At 38.1% G+C, this 13,480-nt stretch overlaps 1 protein-coding gene across 1 annotated transcript in view; it reads right to left on the reverse strand.

Moving 5' to 3' along the window:
- TENM1 (teneurin transmembrane protein 1) overlaps positions 1–13,480 on the reverse strand; it is a 273,477-nt gene that overhangs the window by 259,447 nt on the left and 550 nt on the right. The window lies entirely within an intron of this gene.

Below are 13,480 nucleotides of genomic sequence, written 5' to 3' on the forward strand. Positions count from 1 at the left end.
GGATCTCACTCGGGTCGTGGGGAGAGTTTCGGTTGCAATGCTGCAGCCTGCCACTCTGCACCACACGAGGCTTGCAATACAACCACAGATTATTATAAACCAAGCCTGTCAATACTCATGACCTTTGTGCAGTGAAGAATTCATTTTTTGGTATGGTTTTCGTTATTAGACTGACCTGCTACCAGTTTTATGTACTCTCCTTCATAAATACAGACACTACCCAGTGTCGTGTAACACTTTAAGAAACATCTCACAAATTAGAATTGCCATGAGTTTCTCTTCGACATAAACAAAGCAAAGCACCCATGCACTGTGGAAATTACTCTGAATTACACATGAGATGTCTATGTTGACCCATGGGTCCTGGTCCCATCCTCTCTCTGCCCACAAAATCATCTTTTTGAAAGCACTATGTGTTTAACTCATACAATAACAGAAAAAAAGGAAAAAAGAGGGCAATCATGAACAGCAAGGCTTCTGGAATCCTTTCCAATCACTTAAACACAGGGCCCTTCTGGGGGATGTAACCAGAAGGGAGACAGGCTTAAGAATGGACAAATTGGCAGCATTTTGAGCCACTGCCCAACTGTCTTTCCCACCAATCTACATTTAGGAAATGTTTCAGGAATTTTTCTTCTCTGCAGCTCACAACCAGATCCAACTCATTCCAAACTCAATCTTGCTGGCCTCTTCCCCCACACCAAATTTGACCCAGCTCTGTTTAGTTCTAGAAGAGTTATCTTGTATATCAGTGTTTCACAACCATGGCAACTTGAAGACGGGTGGACTTCAACTCCCAGAATTCTCCAGCCAGCATTGTAGCTGGGGAATTCTGGGAGTTGAAGTCCACCTGTCTTCAAGTTGCCAAGATTGAGAAACACTTCTGTAGATGGACAGAGTCCTGGCCCTAACTTAAGTTCTTACCAATGTTCCATTGGATTGGAAAAACATTAAAACAGTCCCAAAGATAGAAGAGAGTTTGGAAAGTTCTCAGTCAGTTAGAACTTTTGGTGGCTCCTAAACCTGAAATGCATGCATGTGTGTACTTCTTAACAATTCCTGGCTCCCTCTTCTCCCATATGTCCAAATATTGTGCTATTTAGGAATCATGATATTCTTCTCCTTATGAAATTCAAACAAGGCCTCACAGTGAAATAGCTAAATTAGAATTTATCAATACATTTGATTGAACATATTTAGGACTGAATCATGAGAATGGCTCTGACACTTCTTACATTTATTAAATTCCATAGCAAGGCTCAAATCGCTGCTTTATCATCCTTTTTGTTGCTGTTACTACACATAGTATGCATACATTTAAGTTTTAACTTACTGATTCTCACTGATTTACAGCCAGAGACCAAAAGCAAAAAAGAAAAACAAACCTCTAGGCAAGTTCATGGTCCATTTGTAGGAGAATATAGGAAAGTCAAGTTTCCTGTTATAGAACTGTTCTTACAGATTCTTCATAAAGAACATCTTCTATAGGAAATCTATAGATTATGCACATTTAGTCCCTCAGTTTACATTCATTTTCCATTTCTCTTGCTTTTTTTATATATCAATCCACGGAATTATCTTGAGTGTCAGTTTATGCTTAATATAATAGTACATTCAGAACTCCTACTGAATTCTTCTTAGATGCAGAAAAGCCACCTATCTTTTTTTTTTCTTGTGCAAATAAAACTGATCATTCTTTACCAGCTTCTCTGATACTGTCAAGTATGATGAACAATGTGTGACATTGGTATTTTTGCCCAAAGAGGAGGGGGAAAAATACCACATTTAACTATTTTTCTTCCATTGTTCTACCAGAGAACCAGAACTGTATACAACCAATGACTTTAACTCAGTATTATCCACCAAGTTTCTAGGTTTATAGCCTGTTTTAGTGCAACAATTTCTGTTATTTTACCTGCTATTCTGGCCAATCTTATCAAGTTCATATTGTAAAATGGGAGTATCAGGTCAAATTGACTAGTGAAATGAGCTCTAAATGGGGCTTCCTTTGAAGTCTCCCCAGAAGCTGCAATTACTGTAAAATGCCACTGTCCACATTCCAGCAGTTGAGAGCCATCAGTGCCATATAACACTGGTTTTTGAAGTGCTGTGGTGTCTTCCATTAGGTTTTTCAATACTATTAGTTTTGGTGTCAGCTATTAAGGTGTTTATCATCACCTCCTTCAGATCAAACCAACCAGTCTACAGTACCACATTCTTCCTGAATGGGGCTGTTTCTTCCTAAAATCAGAGGTCAGCAGGGCAAAAGGACCATGTTCTTCAATATATGTTTCATCCCATACTCCACTCCCGGAGAACCAGATGTTGCCCTCTTTGAAGGCATTCAGGAAGGCAGTCAGATCTGAGCTCTTTTGAACAGATCTGAGCTCTTTAATTATTTTATGAATTTGGATATGGTTACCTAATATGGAAGGCAGTCAATTCTGCCTTCCATATTAGGTAACCATTAAATATTTTATGAATTTGGATATGGTTACCTAATATGGACACCAGAATTAAGTGATGTTTTATTAAAGTTAATAGTTTTTATGAATTCTATGTTCACTCTTTTTGCAAACCTCAGGGGGGTGGTCATGGTATGTAAATACCATGAATGAATGAACAAATGAATGAATGTTCTGGATGGTATTAATGAACTCATGAGACACTGTGGAAACTATGGGATGCATCCAATTAAATTCCCCCTTGATTCCTACTGAAATAAATGGGGCAATTTAAATTCCCACTAACTTCACAAATTAATTTCAGTAGGGCATTAGTTTATACAATCTGGAAATAACCCCAATTATAACATTATCTTGTCTACACTTTTATTTATTTTATTCATTAGAACATTTAACTCTCAGTGATATTTAATATTTTGTATTAATGGTACTTAATAATTTGGCTCACGATAAAAACAAATCTTCAGTCAGTCTGGATGCAGTTCACGATGCTCTTATTTCTGAAACTGAAAAAAATGACAACTGTTTTGTTTTACATTACTTATATCTTGAGATGTGTTCAATCTCTAACACTGTTCAGCATTAAAGTGAACGTGTGATTACACCAGCTGTTCAACTGCAGATTGAATGTCCTTGTCCAGAAAGGATAACAAGTAAATTTCTGGCAACAGAAAGCACTTCATATCATTCTAGAATGATAAATGTAAATATTATATACCCCTCCACATTCATTATTTACTCTGATATGAGACAACTCAAATCCTTTAACTACTGGAAGTTTTATTTTTATTTTTTCCCCAACTTGTATATTAGGTTTTATTTATTTTACTTTCCTGTAGTTAATGCTATATACCTAATGTTTTTCCTAGATTTATTATTTTTTAAAGAAATCTCATCATCTCTTTCTAGTGTCAAGAAATAAATTTTTGCAGCCAGAAATAAATCCAATAAATACATCTGAAACACAAGGAACAAATAAGAGAAAAAAAAGCTGTTATAAAGCAGAGAATATCTGAGAAAAGCTGGACACTGTTTGGCTATTTAATTTGCAAAAGAGAAAAAAAAAGATGTGCTATTTTCCTGGTACAAATGAGTAATGAAAACTTTTCAAAGTGACATAAGAATGAAAGTTTCCTGGAAATTCATTTGCAAGTAAGCACAATTTGTGACACTGGATAACATAGCACAGAAGAAGGAGAGGAGGCATGACTATACATTTATGTGCAGTCCATTCTTGCACCATTATACAGAACCTAATAATGTTTTCCAATATACACATTCTTGCCAGCATTTTCTCCTAATACAGAAGTACGTCTTAAGGTCTCAGGCCCATGCATGGTCCTCAAAAGTCTTGGAAGTGCCCCCTGAAACTTTCCCAAAGTTCCTGAGAGATTGTAGTTTATAATATGGCAGAAGATGAATTTTATCTATCTATCTATCTATCTATCTATCTATCTATCTATCTATCTATCTATCTATCTATCTACCTACCTACCTACCTACCTACCTATCTATCAAATTTGTTGCCGCCTATCTCCTCCCACCAGAGGGACAAATATATGGGGAGTGGGTTGAGAAAAAGAAGTGGTCAGAGTTAAGATGACAGAAACCTAAGTTAATTTGACTTCAGATGGATTGTTAAATATAACTATTATTCCACATGTATTTAGTAATTTCCCCTTCTGTCTGACCAAAAGATATTGTTTGAATGAGCCCAACATGCCATTCAAAGATCAAGGGAGGCTGTGGCCTGGAAAAGGTTATAAGCCCTAGATTCAGGTTCATCCCCACAACCTCTTTGCCCTGGCTCTGAGATGACCTGCTTTACAACAGAGACTCCATCTCTATAGCAGCCTACTGCTGATACTTTTGCTACTGCCAGAAAAAAAAAGGGGGTATTCCATCAGAAAACAAAACATGACCTCCTACAGAAACATTCTATGATGAAGAGATGACTTCGGAGGGTGGGCAATTGGCAAGTTCCAGGACCATCCTCTCCCACCCAGTTGCAGGGCTCTGTGCTTCCATGACTATTTCTGTTTTGGCTACTGAAGAAACCAGAACTGTCCCCCCCCTCCCCAGCTCTTGGGAATTTCAAATTACAGAATACCTTCCACAAGGTCACTATTCCCACCGGTGACTTCTGCCTGTCTCCCTGAATCCCCCTACTGCCAAGCACCCAGGCCAAGTTTCTGCTGGTGGTGCTCTCCAGGCAATGTGAAGGTAAGGGGAGGGGCATGCAGAGGACATAGGCAACTGCTTTGAAGAGCCATTATCAAGGCAACTATCAGACAATTGCAGATTGAGCCCACTCCAAGAAACTAATTTAAGTAAACTTCTCAGGCAGGCTCCTCCCTAATTCATACAAAGATAAAGTGAAGAAGGGGGGAAGGACATTCAGGCTTGTAAAAGTCTTACTAGGGCTTTTATAATAAAAATAGTTCTAAATCTGTATGGCATTGGTTTCTTAGTCAGGTCTACCTTATAGGGATGACAGAGGGGGGGCAGGAAAATGGTCAATGCTTAGCTTGGGGTGGAAGTGGGGGGAGCTAGACAGGCTGTATAGAAGAATTCCCTTTCCTGTTCCTTGTTCGGGGGGCAATGAATTTCAAATCAACCAATCTGCCTCTATATAAATTGATTCAAAAGCTTATTTGTTTTAGAAATTCTTATCTCAACCTTCAGGATCAGAATCCCCCTGAAGTAGTTGATAACCAAAATAAACAATTATACATAAAAAAAATATATATATTGAGTGAGTTGAGTGAACAGGCTTCTGTGGTGGTGGTTACCTATTGATCAGCTGGTAAAAATGGCCCTGTGAAATACAAAGGAAGGGAAGGATAGTAGTTATAAAGAAACAAAGCCATTCTACACTATCAAGTGCCTTAGCTACAGCTACAAAATTCAAACACTTCCTTAAAGCTGAACCTGAACAACAGAATAATATTTAGCCTAATTTTGGGATTTATTCTTGTTTTTTCCCAAGCCTTGGCATTTTATAACCTTTTTCTTGATAAAGAATTCTGAGGAATTTGGAAACCTGAATCATTTTGATTGGTCTTTATTTAGTTATTAACCAACTATGGATTTCGGATCCTAATTCCTTATTATTCATTTTAATTGACTAAATTAAATCTCTTATCAAAATGTTTCCTTTCAGATCTGAGTAGAAATGTTTTATGGTTCTCTCATGGATAAAACTACTGGTAATATTTTATAATCTGTATTTAATAAAGCTTTGGGTCAATTAGAATCAGTATTTAACTGACATTTTGTTCTCTTTGCAGATTAAAAGTGTTATAAATTTTGGCTCACATTTAAGAATAAACCCATGCCAAATGCAACAGTTAACTTTTTTGTAAATGTGAAGGTAAAAATAGAACAAATTCTTTATAACACTTCTCAGTATCTTCTTTTTAAACCTTCCCAAGATATATATCAGAACAATCAATTTATCCTAATGGGTTAATTTAGGAGCATTAAGGCTAGTCAGAAACTGTGAGCATCAACCTCAAATTGCCTTTTTAAAAATTCAGAAACCCTTGCTCATTTTTTCTGGTACTTTATAAAATCCTTTGCATTGGGAAAAGAATACATGCCTCCTACTTACCTTGCAAGTCATCTAACCAGCTTGGAGTATCCCCCCATGTCTTTTTCATTAAACCTCTTCCCTCCTCCCCCTGCTTTGCTTGGTATATATCTTTCAGATTTAATTTATTTCCTGCTATCTTCAGTAATCTAAATGCCGCACATAACCTGTCCATTTTGTGCTTAGCTTCTAGCTTGCCAATCGCTTTCACTAAATCTGTTCTTTCATTGATCCAAGGTTTTTTTCCCCCCCTTTAAATAAGGACTACTTTATTCAGAAAAGTCAGTCTTGTTTTCAGGTTTGATGGTTTTCAAAGTATAACTGAATTGTAAAGGGGACTCAAGTGTTATTAAGATCAAAATAATGATGCCATTTCTTATTGATTCTGGCCATAGTCTGGAACAGAGCCCAGAATAGCTTGGCCATTCAATTTAGAACATTACAGTACCATCAGGATTACTGCCTGGCTGGGAAGGAGGATACTTTCCTGCTTCTTAAAGGCCACTGCAGAGCAGAAGAGGAGGGTGGTGCTCGCCTCCATTCTTATCTGAGAATGACAACATTACAGGAGGAAACTTCAAACACAATCTCAGAAGGACATATGAAAAGGTAGGAGCTCACCAAGCTGAGACCACATTGTCCTGTCTTGTCACAATCATTTAATTTCCTGCTTGTGATGGGTTCTTTTTGGGAAACAGTACAGACCACAGACAAGAAGGGAAGGTTCTTTCCTCCCTTCATTGAAGGGAAGGATTGTACAAAAATAAAGATTTGTCTTCAAATAAGATGGAGAATGGAAAGCCAGGTATTTTTCTATAAATACGTATAGGCTTTCTATACCTTATTTCTACATACTATGTATCTTGCTCTTAAAGGTTTCTGCGACTTTCTCACTCTCTCGCTTAGCTTTCAATAGCAATATAGAAATCTGCCTTATTTCTATAGGTTTCTATGAGCTATTGCCATAATTTTTTTCCCTCCTCTCCCCCATCTACAGGCAGATGAGAGGGTGGAATCTTTAAGCTTTAGCTGGATAGAAGACTCAGCTGAAGTGACGAGAAGAAGGGGCTTGGGCTGAATGCTGCAAAGTTCTCTTTCCAGACCACTCTATTACTAATCTGGAGAGAATTGTCAAATACAAAATGGCAGCTACTCAGTGGCTGAAGACAAGGTCACAACATCTCTAGAAATGGTGCGGATGGGATTTTCTCTAGTTATCTAATACAATTTAGTTGTATGTGTCTGTGTGTGTGAAAGAGAGACAGACTTTGTAACAGATGCTATCTGTTCTGCCATGGTTTCTTATACGAATGTGTGTTCTCCATCTTATTCTCTGTTTTAGAAAGCAGCTCTGGATCCATCCATTCTACTCCAATAGTCCTTATGATTTGGCTCCAGAATTATTTCACACTGTATAGCTCTGGATAAATGCACAATCCAGGAGACAGAATAACCATCCATGTGTGTAACGTAGAGCTAAGCCCCCTTTCCTCTGCTTGCTTTATATTAATGAGCTAGCTATCTGAACCAGCCACTCCTAAATCCTGGTGGATTTTACAGATAACCCATTTAAACTCTGGCTGTGTATCAATAGGTGCGTGCTCTCTTTTGCTCACACATACATGCAAATACATACACCCACACACACACGAAATCAACTGACCTTCTATTTATTCCTCCAAACTCTCCTCTTCATTACCTTGATTAGTGAACTACCCAGATTATGTTGTTTTTATATATTGCTACTTAACGGCCATTCAATTTAGCACTGTACTAAAATATACATTAATTTATTATTCTTTTGTTTAAAATGTCAATTAATAATGGCAGTTACTTAAGAATTCACCTATTCATTAGTGCTCTAATACAAAAAGTCAGATTATAAAATTAATATCATCAGGATAACATGCTCCCAATGTATAATTATTAGATAATATCAAAATCCATTGCCTTCTACAGCCTGCTCCAAATTATTCAGTTACTCATTCATTCATTAATGCTAGATCAGTATCTCAGCTCAAGAGATCAAATTAATGTTTCACTGAAGGGAAAGAAAACCAAATCAGTCCCTCTTCCTTTATTAGTTTCCATATTATGATCTTAAAATTAGTTTTCATATTTTGATCTACAACTTTGCAAATCCTCTCAACCTTATTAAAAATTGTTCTGTGGCCCCCATTTACGAGGGGGTGTTTGTTTTCTATACTCTGTTTTCAACTGACATCCTTTTGAATAGTTCTTTTCTGTTCCATTGTATGCCTCCCAAAGTCCACAGATTGGAGTGGGTTTCCAAAACTGTGAAATAATTAAATAAACAAATCTGATGAGGAATGCTAACCTGTATTGTTCAATAAATCAATAAAAGTGAGGTTTTTCCAAAGTTTGCTCTTTGACTGCAGTTTTACCATGTCCTAATTCCCTTCCTCGGTCATATGTCTGAACCAAAACTCACATACACAGTTAAAACCCATAAAACTCACATTCACCGTGCAATCGGAGTAGGAATTATCAGGAGCAACAGCCTTGGCTCATAACTTGGCTGTGTTTGGATGTGCTCCCTTTCTTCTTCTCTGTTCTAGAACCAAGAATTACTTCAGGTATCAAATTATTTGATCTTTTGGATACCAATGACATAACTGAAGACAAGATTTCAGGTAAAGGGTTCAAAGCATCTCACTTTCAAACAACATCCGCCTTCAGAAACTATGTTCAGCTTTTAACAAGAAGATGCGAGAAACCAAAGAAGGGGCCAGCCTTCTCCAATTCAGTGTAATTCATATGGGTTGGCCTTTAAATATACTGCTTAAAGATAATAGGAGTTGAAATCTTAAGAGCACCAGACTGTGGAAAACTGTTATACACAGACCTTAGAGCATACAAAATGCAAATGCATTTTTGGTAAGTCCACAGGCGGTATCTTCTCAATAGACTGAGAGGTAGAAACACCAGGACATACACAGAGGCTATGGGCAACTGTGCAATGCATTTTACTTGGGGCTGCCTTTGGGGATGATTTAGAACCTGCAATTGAATTGAAAAATGGAACAGATGAGAACTGACATTGTCACCTAACACTGGTTTTTTGGGGCACTGCACTGGATTCCAATAAGCTTCATGGTACAATTCAAAATTCTGGTTTCAGTCTCTGCCACCCAGAGTCACTTGTCGAGATGGGCGGCTATAGAAATCAAATCAATCAATCAATAAAGTCTCACATTGCTTCACTCTGAGATATCTTCAGAACCAGTGGGAGCCATACAAGTTTAATATACTATTATTATTAATATTATTATTATTAACCTATCTGAAATCCTAATTCACCTTTCAGTAGAAAAAGTCCTCTTTGCTCATCCTCAGAAGGGATATATAAGGGTCACTGTCATTCAAGTGAATGACCAGCTTGAAACAAGGTATAAGAAGATTTAGCCATAAAGAAATAATCTACTTCAGTTTAAATAAAATAATGCAATATTGTGCTCTATTAAGACTGACAGTAAACTGTTTATGGTTGGTGGAGGCAATGGTACTCAGAATAGCTCCTTCCATCTGGAATAATTTTCTTGTGAAGGTGAAGGGAAATGCCCACCCTACCCTTGTTCAGAAAGTCTGCTAAAATGGTGCTGTTTGGGACCTGATGGTTGCCACTGAGATTAGGTCAAGGGGTGGGAGTTTTATTTGTAATTTATTGTTTGATTATTATTGTGAACTCTGAGGAATTATAATGATATGCAACTATGATAAAATACATACATTCTGACATGAAGGGTGATACAGTAAGGCATTGTAGTTTTTGAATAAGGGATGAATGCAAACAGAGCCCAAGCAATTCAATACCTTTGCCTCAGAGACAACTCAGACTGAGCATCAGAGACACATCTATGCTATGATGTAACACCACACCTAATGGGCAGACTTAATCTTCTGTCCAGCCAGGATTATGTGACTAGAGAAAACAATAAAGGCCGGTTAATTCTATATCATTCTTGCTCTAAGGAATAGCAGCATGCAAATCAAAATTCAGCTGATCTCTAACAATGCTTTGATTATGGTTCTGTCTTTTGTTTTTATCTGTTCAACCTGATTGTCACCAGCTTGCCTTTGTGTACAACTCTGCCTCTGGTCCTCATTTGCCTAAGCCGGTATCTGACTTCCAGCTTCAATTTGTCCTCAACTAGAGGTTCAGCTCTGATAGCTCAAGCATCTTTTTTTTTTTTTTTTTACCTACTGTATCATCTGAATGCAAGGATTTTCCCCTCTCCCAAGCACGTGTAAGATCAGCATTTATTGAATGCCTACTCAATTTTAACTTTCACGGGCAGTGAAAGTATGGGGCACAAAATAGGGGCGTCCTCAGAAGCAGTCAGAACATTTGAGACAAAAAGATATCATGCCAAAAATAATCCTGCAAATACTGCCAGAGAAGCAAATACATGCCCATAAAGACAACTGCCTCTCTTGAAATCTTTCCGTGTGTCCAGGTACACTTTTGCTTTGCCAGACGCTGTTCTTTTTTAAAGAGGTGGGGTTTTCTTATCATAAAACATTTTGTTACTCCCAAGATCCAGGAGCAAAAGAAAAAAAAAATGACTTAGCTAGATTCACTTCATTTTTTAAAACTTTAATCCATGTAGGTAAAGGTAAAGGTTTCCCTTGACGTAAAGTCCAGTCGTGTCCGACTCTAGGGGGCGGTGCTCATCTCCGTTTCTAAGCCTTGGAGCCGGCGTTGTCCATAGGACACTTCCGGGTCATGTGGCCAGCATGACTCACGGAACGCCGTTACCTTCCCGCCGAAGCGGTACCAATTAATCTACTCACATTTGCATGTTTTCGAACTGCTTGGTGTGCAGAAGCTGGGACGAGCAACGGGAGCTCACCCCGCCGCGCGGTTTCGAACCGCCGACCTTCCGATCGACAGCTCAGCGGTTTAACCCGCAGCGCCACCGCGTCCCCTTAATCCATGTAGGCTGGGGAAATTAAAGTTGAAATTGGTACTATGTATTCTACTTTTTGGCTCTTCTTACAAGCATACCAAGTTGGCACACTGCATCGCTTTTGGCGTAGGAAATGTGTACATTCCGATACACATAACATGTCCTATACTTAACAGGTTGGGTGGATGCATGTGGAACTGAACAGTGGTTTATGTGGGTTTGGCTTTGCTTGATGTGAATCCAGCCAACTGTGGATAATTCTACTAACCATGTGTGAAATGTTCAGTCATGCTCTTCCCTTCGCAATGGAATGATTAAGGGTAAATGCCACTAAGGCAGGGGTAATAGGAAGTGTCCTCCTCTGAAGTCTCAAAGACAGGCAAGAAATTAGAAGGCAGGAGAATCTGGAGAGCAGCAGATGAAAACAACAATTCTTGTCAGAACAGAGGGACTGATGATAACTGATGGAAGAAACGGGTTGCGGAGAACTTCAAGAACCCAAATGACAAGGGTCCACAACTTCTGTTGGCTCAGCATCCAGACCAAGCTTTGTAAAGGCCTCCTTTAAAAGTGGGTGGGACTGGAGCCCATTTTGAGAAAGGGGTTCCAGAGATTTAAGGGGTACAGTAAGTGCCTTAAGCATCAGCAAGGCTTCAGGTGCCTATTTTAACTGTTAAACTTCCCTTCATCTTGTGGAATGGAGGGCATTAAATACTTTGGGCACTAAAGGAATACTGGCAGGCTGCTTATGTCCCCTGAAGTTCCTTATGAAAATGACATACAGTAATGAGTAAATCCACCTCCCCTGTCCTAAATAACTTTACCCTTTCCAAATGCTCTTTGCTCAGTTCTAATACTGTTCCTGTTCAGCTGCAGCCAACCTTACAACTGAGAAACAGGAATAAGGAAATCAGTTTTCATAATCATCCATGAGAATGATCTAATTTATCTGGCATAATACAATTCTTCCCCCCATTAGTAATGTAGTTATAGTTTAGATTGAAAATATACCATTCCAGAACTCCAGGTCATTACAACATAAATCCCACCTATCCTTGAACCTTGGGCTCTGGGCAGGATAAAAAGGGAACAAGTGGAAGACAATTTAAATAATCCTTTGGGTTAAGACTGCTATTTTTTATTTACATTGTGATTCTCTTTCATTAAATGTTTGATTGGTGGTTCTGAGGTGTTGTTTTAATGTTTAAATTGACATCTATAATTGTATACACATTTAGCTGGGCTAGTTTTAAATACTACTTGTAAATCATCTTTGAAAAAATTTATATTGTAAAGGAAAAGTTCTTTTTTTCATTTATTTGTATTCATTCAATCTTAGTTTGCTCCGCAGTGATAAGGTTCTAACAAAGGCTTCTCCAAAGCTGCAATTTATTGTGCATTGAGCACTCCAGAAAAACAAAAAAACAACAACAACCAGTATTTGATTTTCTGCAACACTTGTGTAGAATGTTAACTTAAATAATGGTCTCTCAATAAATCTATTCTCTATTTGGTGTCAGTTTTTTTTAAAGATGCCGACAAACAAGCATGATAGAAATCAGCCAGGAAAACAAATTAAAAAACAATCCTCTTTTTAGAAACACATTTCAATGTTAGTTTTTTTTTCAAAACAGAAGATGAGGTGCAAAAATCTCTTTCAGTGGAGAGTGTAGATCAAACAGGATTTTTGTACCTTGTTTTAGTGGAAAAGTGTCACACCAAAAACATATCGATATTATTTATTATATGTATTTACCTTTCTTTTTTCACCTGCCAGGATCTTCTAAAACAATGTATAGTTTGAAACGGAGGTGTGAAAATTCAACATACAGTAATACAATAATCAAGCCAAAATTGTATTAAAATCCATTTCCTTGAGAACGAGATAAGGATTGAATCAGCCTGACCCTCCATGGGCTACTGGGACTGTGAAGGTCCTAATCCTAGTGAAAGCAGCTTTGTGGACTAGTAAGCACATTAGGACTTTTGTAAGCATGCTGTAGATGTTCTCACAAAATGGCAAGCACAGAGAAGAGTTGCCCATTCTCAAAATGGTTGTTGTACATGGTATGGCCAACTATCAAAATGATCCTTTAACCCAGGGTTCCCCAATCCAGGTTCTGTGGCACCCTAGGGTTCTGTGAAAGGTCACTAGCGGTTCCCTGGGAGATCACAGTATATTTTAAAAAATCATTTCAAATTTGGGCAATGTCATATTAAAGAGGTAAATTTCATTCTTTAGTTTAAGAACACTGTTAATGCATATACGCAGGCCTACACATGAAAGAAATATAATAATTTTGTAGCTTCTGGCCTCTATTTGAGCCTGAATGTGCAGGGGTCCCTGAGGCCTGAAAAATATTTCAAGGATTCCTCCAGGGTCAAAAGGTGGAGAAAGGCTGCTTTACCTGGAAGAGAAACTACTAAAGCTGATCCCTTCCAGCTCCTTGAGCCTCAGGATGAACTTTGCCACCCCAACTTCCATTTCCTTT

The sequence above is a fragment of the Candoia aspera genome, chromosome 12, assembly GCF_035149785.1.
Source record: "Candoia aspera isolate rCanAsp1 chromosome 12, rCanAsp1.hap2, whole genome shotgun sequence".
Taxonomy (NCBI): Eukaryota; Metazoa; Chordata; class Lepidosauria; order Squamata; family Boidae; genus Candoia; species Candoia aspera.